The sequence below is a fragment of the Micromys minutus genome, assembly GCF_963924665.1.
Source record: "Micromys minutus genome assembly, chromosome: 10".
Classification (NCBI taxonomy): Eukaryota; Metazoa; Chordata; class Mammalia; order Rodentia; family Muridae; genus Micromys; species Micromys minutus.
The window spans coordinates 1,665,825-1,676,939 of NC_137979.1; positions in this window are offsets into that span (position 1 = coordinate 1,665,825).

Below are 11,115 nucleotides of genomic sequence, written 5' to 3' on the forward strand. Positions count from 1 at the left end.
GTCAGCTCAACTTACGAAACAAAATCACTTGAGGAAATAAAGACCATGACTGGTCACAACCCAGAATCTTTTACTTAAACTTAAAGGTAAAGAAATAATATAGCATTTTCTCATCAGGTTAGACCCTTTGTTTTCCTCTGAGAAGCATCTCATCTGAGATTTGTATACTGTACAGAACCCTATAGGAAGTCATTTAAAAGTCAATAACACCACAAAAAAAGAGAGAAAAAAATGTAATTCAATTTAGAAAGTATGGTAAGGATTTATGGAAACAGAAATAATAATGCAAATCTATGGACTCAAACTTTATCCAGGTAGGAAACCAGGCTCACCATGCAACAACAGCTCTGGAGCCCTGTGTTCTAAAAGAAGACTCTGGGCTACTATTCATCTAGTTTCTGGGTTAACCTGGAATTTCTCTTCACTTCAAGCAAGCCACGTGTCCTAAATATCCACTTCAAGATATATTCATATCTCAAATATATTCATTCAAGATATATTCAGATTCATGCCCTTTAAAAGTCTCTCTCAACCAAATCTGGAGCCACTTGACTCTCTGGTAGCATTACCCAAAGTCACCAGGTTCCTCCTTTATGGATCATGTTACATACAACATACAACACAATGTTACCCACTGAAAATTCTTTAGCATAGGGGCAGTCAGATTTCAATTCTCAGGAGTCCCTAAAAATTACTAATAACAAGGAGGTATCACCCCAAGTAGCTCACCCCAAGTGTTTATGTGCTACAATTCTCCTTTGTGTCACTTACCAAGTATATGAACAAGTTGAATAATCTCGGCCCTGTTTCTTGTACTTCTTAGTGGTCACGCATGCCTGTTTCTGAGAGGACTGCCTAAGAAGAAGGGTAGGCATGAGTACTGTGACTCTATATAGCTATGTTGAAAAGTTAATGGAATTGAGACTTGCTGCAGTAAATATTAAGAGAGGAATTGCTTATCTCTTTATCAGCACTGCGGTCTCACTCTGCAAGAGCCACTTTTAATATTCTCCACACAGCACCTGCCCTTGTGCTTCTGCCCCCGTCTCAGGTGAAATTACCGCCCTGCCCAGCACAAATAGAACTCTAAGGGCCAGTAGCTTTTCATACAGGCCTATACATCAAACTCTCAATCCACAAACCCTCTACACAATAAGGTTACATCAAATTGACAATGATACAAACTGCCCTTCTATATGAGATAAAAGACCTGTAAAATCCTTAATGTTCATGGCTATGTGCTGGCTCTTGCCTTTGATTTACTAATTAAAATGAGAATGTTCTGATAAAATCACCTGAGTATGTGATTAGGCAGCTGTTCTTTGGGAAGTGGAATTAACATCAAAATACAAACAGCTGCAGGACAATCTACAACGGAAACTTTCCCTTGGGTCAAAGTGCCATTTTCCCACAGCACTCTATTCAATAAGATGATCAACAGTTATGAACACCATGGAAAAGGTGTTAAGTTCTGTAAGACATTTCTCTTTGGGCAAAAGCTGTTGACACGATCAAACAGTGACATTTAATTCTTGTTCTCGTCCCTCACTCCCTCATCCTTCCTCTTGCTCTCCATGTGAGTGGGAAGCAGGGAGAGCGGAAAGTAGTGGGGTGCCCTGTAAAGCACACAGTGTGTACCCTGTGAGAACATAGTGATCCCTCCACGTATGTTACCCATTATGATTCCTTAGCACTTCTGGCTATACACCTGTAAGCTTGAGGAAGAATGGATTTTTTTTTTTTAATGAAGGCTTATGGAATTTGTGGAAACCCAAAAGAGGTTCTTTTGCTAGTGGGAGAAATGAATAAGAGTTACTTATGGTAGGAGGCAAACCATTTAAGGTTTAGTCATGAACCTTAAGAACCTCCCACATAGGTAAAATGTCCTGGCTCTCCAATCTTCATATGGAATTTGAGGTAGGAAGGGCCAGACACAGAGATATAGAGGGATTACTTCAGTGGCTTGTACATCCTCAGAGAATTAGCAAAATATCTCTGAACCACGCTGTCCCTTTCACAGATGGCTAGAAGTTAAATGTGGGAGGAGCAGCATTCGGGGATATTATATTTAAAGCTCACAACTTAAGTGAGGCCTCTGACTTTTAGACAAAGCTCTTCCCTCCTGGTACATGCTCCCATCTTCCCATATTGAAAGCAACAGCCAATTCTAAAGCTTTTTATCCCAACTCATTCATTAGGGTCACCTTACTATGTTGTATATTTAGGGACCAGGTTTGACCTATAGTCAGTACTTGAGCATATATTTGTAAAAGTGAAAAATTATCTGTAAACTTGTGTGTGTGTGAGTGTGTGTGTGTGTGTGTGTGTGTGTGTGTGTGTACCTTTAGATTCGATGAGCTTACATTTTTAGGTCTAATAAACAAAAGGCTCTGGGTATCCTTTTTTTTGTCAAAGTTTCTAAAAACAGGCTGGCTGGTTTGCCTGCAACAATCACCAAATTGTTCTTTCTGACTTTCGTCTTCTAAAGCTTTATTCCCTGGATCTTATTTTATCTTTTAAGAGTATCTAATGACCTACATGTGCACATACACACAAGTGTACACACCCATCCTCACGTGCTTCAGCACCCGTACTGAGAGAGAGAAAGAACAGATGTCACTGAATACTGCTGTTACATTTCCTGAAATGAGATTCCGCAGGAAAAATGAAATGAGAGAATCATTCGAAGACACTCCTGAAATTTAATATGTCAAATACATTCCATTGGATATTTCTACCTTCCACATTCACACTCAGTTCCTAGGTGGGATACTAGTATCCTGAATCTAGTTATAATTGCCTCGGAAGAACGTTGGAGACAATAAACAATAAACAGCTTCAGCCAAATCAGAGGTGAGGGAGGATCGGTCTTTGCAATGAAAACTCACAAGAACTGGGAGACACGACTTTTCGAGATTGATGAAGTATGTCAGCAGGTTTAGAAAGAGTTAAAATGCCAGGATATAAATTTAGAAGCATAAAATAACACTTGGTATTTGAGGGTAACTTTCTAAAATAAATAGCTTCAAAGTTCACACAGTGGCAAGCCTGAGTGCTCTGCCTGCTCTTCAAGAATCTCTAAGTGTGGCTCACAGAAGAAGAAAAATAATGGTTTTTTTTCTCCCACAGCAATAATATCAAAACCCTTTAAGTAAACATACAAAGTTTCAAGGAAATGTGCTTTCCCCCCAGTGTCCCTCTCCAAAGGCCATGGTATATATGAGGAAGAACAGCCATGCTTCATTTTTACAGAACCTTCAGGTTGTTCTAAGCACCATGGTCCAGCAGATGACCTGGTCGGCTTCATCTTTGGGATAGTGATTTCACCTGGATTTTAAAGGTGGGATCAATGCTTACTATTAGAATCTGCTTTAATGTCACAACCATGCTTACAGTTTATTACATTGTAGATTTTGTATTCCTGGATATCTGACCTCAAGTTTGCCTTCTACCACAGTTCAGAAAAGCATCTACACAATGGACTGCTCAGTAGTGTGAGGTATGGACCACTACATAGCATCATAAACGACCATCAAAAGCAGGCTTCAGTTGAAGTGCACAGACACATGAATACACATGCAAGCACAAATGACAACATATTGATTGATTTCTATTTGGTAAAGTTCGGAGAATGACAGAATTAGAAGAACATTGACAGGCAAAGGGCAGAGGGAAGCCTCGTGGAAAGTGGAGTGTTCTGTATACCTGCTCTGAAAATGCTGGTTAGCTGAATCTGTGCATTCATCAAAACCCATTGAACTACAGCCATAAAAATCAGTGAATTTAAACGAATGTAAATTATACCTCAGGACTGCCTGATTTAAAAAATCCATAAAATTAAAACGGTAGCAAGTACCTATATAGCTCCCTGAGTATTTAATGTTAGCAGTCATTTTCCATGGAAAAAAGATGTGGGTCCTTTTGGCTATAATCTCTTGGATTCTCAAAGCTTGTAAGTTATTCATGGTTTCAGCATCATCAAATGTTCATGTGCAAGGCAATTACCTGGGGAACCTGATTCAATTAGTACAGAACAAAGATGCTGCCACTCTCAAATGGTCCTCAGAGATATAGATGTTTATTGTCCACAGATTTTATCTAACAAACCCCAAACTCTCCTCCCACCAGAAGTTATGAGGTTTTTGATTTGTTTTCTGTACTGAAACTTGAACACGGAGTTTGGAGCGTGCTAGGCTAGTACTCTACCACTGAGCTACATCCCAGATTCACTCTAACTCCACATCTCATGCTGGCTGTATTTGCTCTAAACACAGCTCATGTCAGTTTTACTCAATATTTTGACAGTACTAAATATATTGCATATGCATATGGACTTTTAAAAAAGTAGTTGATTTGCTGAAATCTAAGGTGAATATATTGTAAAGTCTCAATAAAGATGAGCTAATAAACCCATACCCATGAACTGATGCAGACAAAAAAGAGATAGGCATCTAACTTGGAATAAAAGAGAGAATATTTTAATATGATGTTTGTATTGATTCCTTGAGAATTTTATGCAAGCATACAATATATTTTAGAATTCACCTTAGACCTTTCAGAGACCACACTCTTGAAGAAAACTATTTCTGCTTCCTTTACCAATCATCAACTGTCTACGAGTCCCCAGCCAGGGATGGAGTTCATGATCACAATGCTGGAATATTGACTAGCTTGATCATGTGCAGGTCTTATGCAAGCGATAATAACAGCTGACATGCATTGTCCTGAGCAGAAGAAACTATGTTGCCTATGTCTTTTCTGATCTCCTGCTCTTGGGATCTTTCCATCTCTCCTCCAGGATGTTCCCTGAGCCCATGGGAAGGGACAGTTAGTGACATAGTTGTCCTACTTTTGGTGGAAATCCTTAGACACATTTTCTGTGCTTTTCATTAGACTTGTTTTTACTCTGAAAAATATTTTCTTTTTCAAAACCAAGCAGAATTTGACAGTCTGTATCATAGAAACGCATACAAACACAGTAAGTGAGACAAAAAATAAGATAAAATAAAATAAAATTAGATAAAATTACAATCCAGCACTGTGTTTCTTGGCTTCTCAAGTTCCACTTCATGTGGTATATGGCAATCTCAGCAGACAATGCTGATTACAATGAGGATGGTGGCAAAAAGGCTACTTACTGGCAATGGATGATTAAGATCTGAGGTCTAAGATGTATACACATCCTCTGTTGCACAGAATAGCCCTTCAGAGCAGCACTTTAGTTGAAAAACCGTAAGTTTATACTGTACTAAACAATTCTCTCAGTGATAAAATCCCACATATATATAAATGGTGGCATATACGGAGGCATACCATCATTTGTCAACTCCAGAGTCAGCGGCTCCAGTGTCTTTTTCTGGCCTCCACGGCACTGGATACATGTGATACATTTAAATACATGCAGGCACAACACACACACACACACACACACACACACACACTATTTAATTAAATTACATTTAAAAATATTTTATCTTAAAAAGTAAAATGTCAAAAAAATATGTCTTCCTATGAGATATGCCCATCAAGAGATTTATGGTTGGGAGAAAGCTTTCCATAAAATAAATCATCATGTTTTAAACTACCATGAAAAGGAAATTTCAAGGAGCCTTGACCAAAGCCAGGTGATGTAAACATTGCTGTAGATACAACTCTGACTTATCATGACCCAGACAATAAGAGCCAGGAATTCAGTGAGACACAGGCCAAAAGTATAGCACAGGGGTTAAAATATTAGGTCTTAAATAATTTTTAAAGAAATTATAATTATAGCTGTTACTGTTTTCTCTCTCTCTCTCTCTCTCTCTCTCTCTCTCTCTCTCTCTGTCTCTCTCTCTCTCTCTCTCTCTCTCTCTCTCTCTCTCTCTCTCTCTCTCTCTCTCTCTCTCTCTCTCTCTCTCTCTCTCTCTCTCTCTCTCTCTGTCTCTCTCTCTCTCTCTCTCTCTCTCTCTCCCTCGCTCCCTGCTCTTTTCTCTCTCTCTTTCTCTCTCTCCTTTAATTAGTAAATCCTCTGGAACTTTGACACAGCAAGAACAAGTTGACTTGATTACTCACTTTATTGAGCCCAGGGAATGTTATCAAAAGACACCACAACAATGTACATTCAACGTAGAACCCCTAGCAACCTGCTGGCTTTTAATCAAGTTTTAAAGGCACAAGAGGAAAATAAAAGCTGAGAATGAGTGTTTTTCCTCCCATCAGAAGGTAAAGAGGCATGCTGGAAATTGTTCCCATAACCTCAGCCCTGAGATTACACTCTGTAAACAGAGAAGCTAACACGTTTTCTTCGAGGCAATTCTTTTCTCCTGACTGAGAAGTTCTACAAAACTCAAAATGAAACTGTGCTTCAAATCCATTTTTCCACAAAAAAATTGCTTTGTTTCAGCACAGCTGTAACAAGACAAAAGAGCTCAAAACAGTTTCTCCACCTAAACAAGAGACATGAAATAGGACCCCAGGGTCTCTGCACTGAGATTTCACCTTAAATGGTTTTTTAAACCATTGTTAATAATCCACTCATAAACAACAGCACCAGTATTCCTTTCGTCTCTGTGATGTTTTCGTCCTGCACACTTGACTGGTATCCTCTGACCTGCGTCCATAGACATTCAGCATATCCAAAAAAGAGTTGGGGACATCTCCAATTCACACTATAAGTAGACAAGAGGAGAAGAAAACTGTCCCAGAAGAACCACGATACAGTGCGAGCAGGCACATCTTCCTGTCACTAGGACAATTCTGCCTCACTTGTTGAAAACCTCCAATGAGATGTCACTTAGTGTCTATATAGTGTACCATATATATATATATATATATATATATATATATATATATATATATATATGTCTGTATAGGGCTTAATAATAATAATGATCAAAATAATTAAAGTCACTAAGCCTAAGCCACCTCACTACAGGGATGAATACATGCTTCTGAAATACCTTTCTCCTACACATCTCATATTTTGGTATTAAACTTGTTCTCTGATGATTTTATATATGTGTATAATGTAGTCTAATCATTCTTGCTCCCTCTTCCCCATCTTGGTCAACCCTCCCTCACTCCTTTCCAGCATTTTTATCATTTTGTCCTGTGATCCCTCAAATTTGTCCAAAGTTCTCTGAACAAGCATGGGCATGAATTTAATCCTCTGGAGCCTAGTGGGCTCAGCAGTGGATGTTATATAAAATTGAAAATCAAGATAGAGTTTCTAAGTTTCCTTGAGGAATTCTAGGTCCAGCCCCAGATGATCAGGAAATGCTGGGCCCTTGAGAATACCTGCCAGTGTCGCTGCTCTTATCCAAACAAAAAAAGAGTTGAACATAACTAATAGCCAAACATGTCTAAGGACTCACAAATGTGACATGATCAGGCGCCTAGAAAGCTGTCTAACAAATGGGATGTAAAACATGAAGATGAACCCACATGTGATCTCCATTGAGAAATAAAAAAATACAAGTGGTAAATGACAGAAAGTCTGCACCCTGACCCCAAATACTCAGCCATTGAGGAAAGGAGAGGAGAGAGAGATATGTGGTGTTATCAAAACTTTGTTGCATCCTTGTGTGTGGCTGTCTTTATATAGAGGGCTGGTTCACAAATTTGCAAGATCATAAGATAGACAGCTCTGCATTTACCTCTCTGATTCTCCAGCACTTGTTATCAGGAGTGGGTGCTTCATGCCCCACAGTACACACTAAGGCAATGGCTCTCCTGTAGGGGAATCCATCAGTAGGAGACATGAGTCTCCATGAGTTCTTTCATCCATGATTGACTGTTGAGAGGCTCAGTCTTGTGCAGGCCCAGTGCAGATAACCGTAGCTGCTAATGTGTGGCATTTTATTCCTTTTAAATTTTTAATTAATGTTATTTTGAAGGCCAATAATTATATTCATGTTTGATTAAAATGTGATGCCTTAATGTATGTTTATAATGAGATATAATCAATTTCTTTTTCTAGTTACCATATCCATATAAAATTTTCTCTCAATTATTTTTAAATAACAGAATCCACTACTTTTTTTCCACTATGATTAATTTGTGGTACAACAGACCTCAGGACACGTCCCTCCTATTAGAAACTTTGTGTAAAATCTCCCCTTTCCTTCTGACCCCATCATGCCCCAGCCTTTGGTAATAAACTTCCCATTCCATATTTCTATTAGATTTTGCAAATGGTATCATGCAGTAGTTGTTTTCTGCTAGGCTTATGTCACTCGGTGCTCTAGATCGTCCACACTGCCAGAAATGGCAGCCTTCCCCAAGGCTGGACAGTATCTATAACCATGTCACATATGCTTCATACATTCACCTGCTTTGGAACATTTGCCTGTTCCTATGCATTAAGTAAAACTGCAACCTACATGGGACAGAAATCTCTTAAATTACTGGATACTGTTTTATTGGATGAGTACATATGAATAAATACCACTGGATAGAACAACTTTTTCACAAGAGCCTTCATACAATTTTCCAGAATAGGGGAAATAATGCATGTACCCATTAAAAATGTGCAAAGGGTCCCCAAGATCTGCACCCTTTCCAACACTCGTCTTAAACGCTTGTAACCTTAGCAGCGATGTGAGGAGATCCTGCCCTGCAGCTCTCCCTTGTGTTTTCCTAATTCCAAGTGATGATGAAACTGCTGTGAGGCACCCGTTGGCCATGATGTCTGTCTTCTTTTAGGAGATGCCTGGCTAGGTCCGCTGAGCATTACATAACCTTCCCTATTGAACTTGTGTGTTCATTCCTTCTTGCTATTAACGTTTAACCAGACATAATATTTACTTTCCCTATTCTTTGCTTTGTCTCTCCCCTCCCCAAGATGCTACTGGAGTAGCCCTTTTGAAACTAAGACTCTAACCAGGAAACGGGATTGTAGTCCCTCAGCAGTAAACACTATACTAACGGCATCACCAGGGACTCCAAACATGATCATTGTGCTGCTTTAAAAACAAACAATGGAATCTAACCTGGCAAAATCAGCCACTATCCATGCAGCAAAAGAAAAAAAAAAAGATTCATTTATGTGGTATAGAGCCAATAGAGGAAGGACCATCTATACCGAATATACCTGAACAACAGCAGTATTGGAAACACTTTCTGTCAAGAGGTGAGTATCTCTGTAACTCTAAGATCATCAAAATGACTACTGACCATTATCATCTGCCACTAACATATTTTCTCATGGATTGATGTGTCTTGGTACAGGACAAAGAAGAAGTGCTGTTGGATCCTCCGATGATTAATTAGTCAGCATATCTAGAAAGGAAAAGCAAAACAAACCCACTGACATGACTGCCTGAACTAGCAGTTGCCTTTGCTTTATGGCCATTATAAATTCTCTTTCATCCAGACCACAAGCAGCTTCTCAGGCCTCATTCCTCTGGAAACTGGAGCACACAACTTTACACGGAGCCTGATATTCCCACTTATGTGGCTACTGAGTGCATTACAAACTAATTCCAAAGACCACACCGTATTTTGTGAAATCCAACCCCATTTGAAAGGCAGAGTCAACGGTGTGGTATGTAACTGATGACAGTAGACACAGAACACACAAGGCACTGCTCAGAAAGAGAAGGCTTATCAGCCATCGGAGCCGTAAATGAGCACACTCTAATTATCTGGTAGCCTAAAAATAGGATAAATCAGATGTAATAGATATCCTTTGACAATAATAAAATATCACAGCTCATTAATTAAGGTAACAAGACTATGGCCACCTCATTGCTTTCCTTACATTCTTTCAAGATCTCTTCTAAAATAAAACGAATGTTCAAATGAACTTGTCAAGTTCTACTTGTCTTTCTTTGGATGAAGACTTATTGAGCAGACATTTATAGCTCAGATACCTTTCAGCCTGCCCATCCCACAATGTCTCTCACAATATTCTATCTCTGTGAATACAGGCAAATAATAACTAGATGCATAAGAGAAAAAATCAAGTGCAGAGGGCAAAGAGAACATCAAACACAGGAGAAAAACCAGGCAGGTGTGTGTGTGTATCTGCCACATACTCCACTACAGTGTCTGCATAGTCACCAAACGTTTGTAGAGTCACAGCTTTAAAGAATGCCAGAGTCTGTGACAGATGGAAGTGCAACCTCCTCTGATGTTTTTTAGTTGGCCCACAATGTCACTTTTGATCATTTTTCAATTTACCATACTTTCATCAGCTAAATCAAGCCAGCTTACTCTGATTCTCTTATTTTGGCACCAACTTCTGTGTGTGTATGTTTGTGTGTGTGTGTGTGTGTGTGTGTGTGTGTGTGTGTGTGTGTGTGTGTGTGTGTGTGTGTGTTTTCTAGAGCTTGTTGAAGAAAACTAACCTAGGGTTTTTTTCCTTCCTGTAAAACTCTTATCCCTCTCTGAGTCTTTTTTGAGTCTAGGCAGGTTTCAGCAATATCACCAGCTCAGTTAAGGGCTCTTGGATAAAAGAGCTGTCTGCCTAAGCTCCTCCATTTATCAGAGCTTTCAGACATGAACAAGTAAACCGATTCCTACTCAGCAATGTTGTTTGCAGAAAAAAAAGCAAATACAACCATCAAATGGATTTCATACAAGCCTGAATCCAAAATTAAGGATATGGAGAAACAGGGTACTTAATCAATTAGGATGAGCCCAGTGTTCTCTTTACAGGCAGAAACTAACCAATTAAATACTCAGTAGACAACAACAGCATTTAATTCCTGGTATTTTTATAGCAAATGATATGGTCATTCATTCTAACATTCCCATTTAAAGTCTTTGACTTAATTCTGCAAATGTGTTGAATTAGAATCATTCATTTTCTTAACTGTGTCAACCCATCAAGGTCATTTTCTGCCTCTGGATTAGAATGTATTAGGTTTGCACCTCCACTAACATTTTGTACTTCTTCCAGTGACAATATTTTAAAGGGAGGGGGCATTCTGGATGTCTATTAACATATATAAACTATTCAGCATTGTCAGGCATAATGGAACGATATAAACAGAAACCATCCCCATTTTAATGCAGAGACAACGCATCAGATGTCTTTATTTTAATGCTCTACATCTTTCACCTTGTGATGCAAATTGCTGTTTAAACAAGAATGGCCCAGTTACTGCCATTACATCCTCCTAATGAATC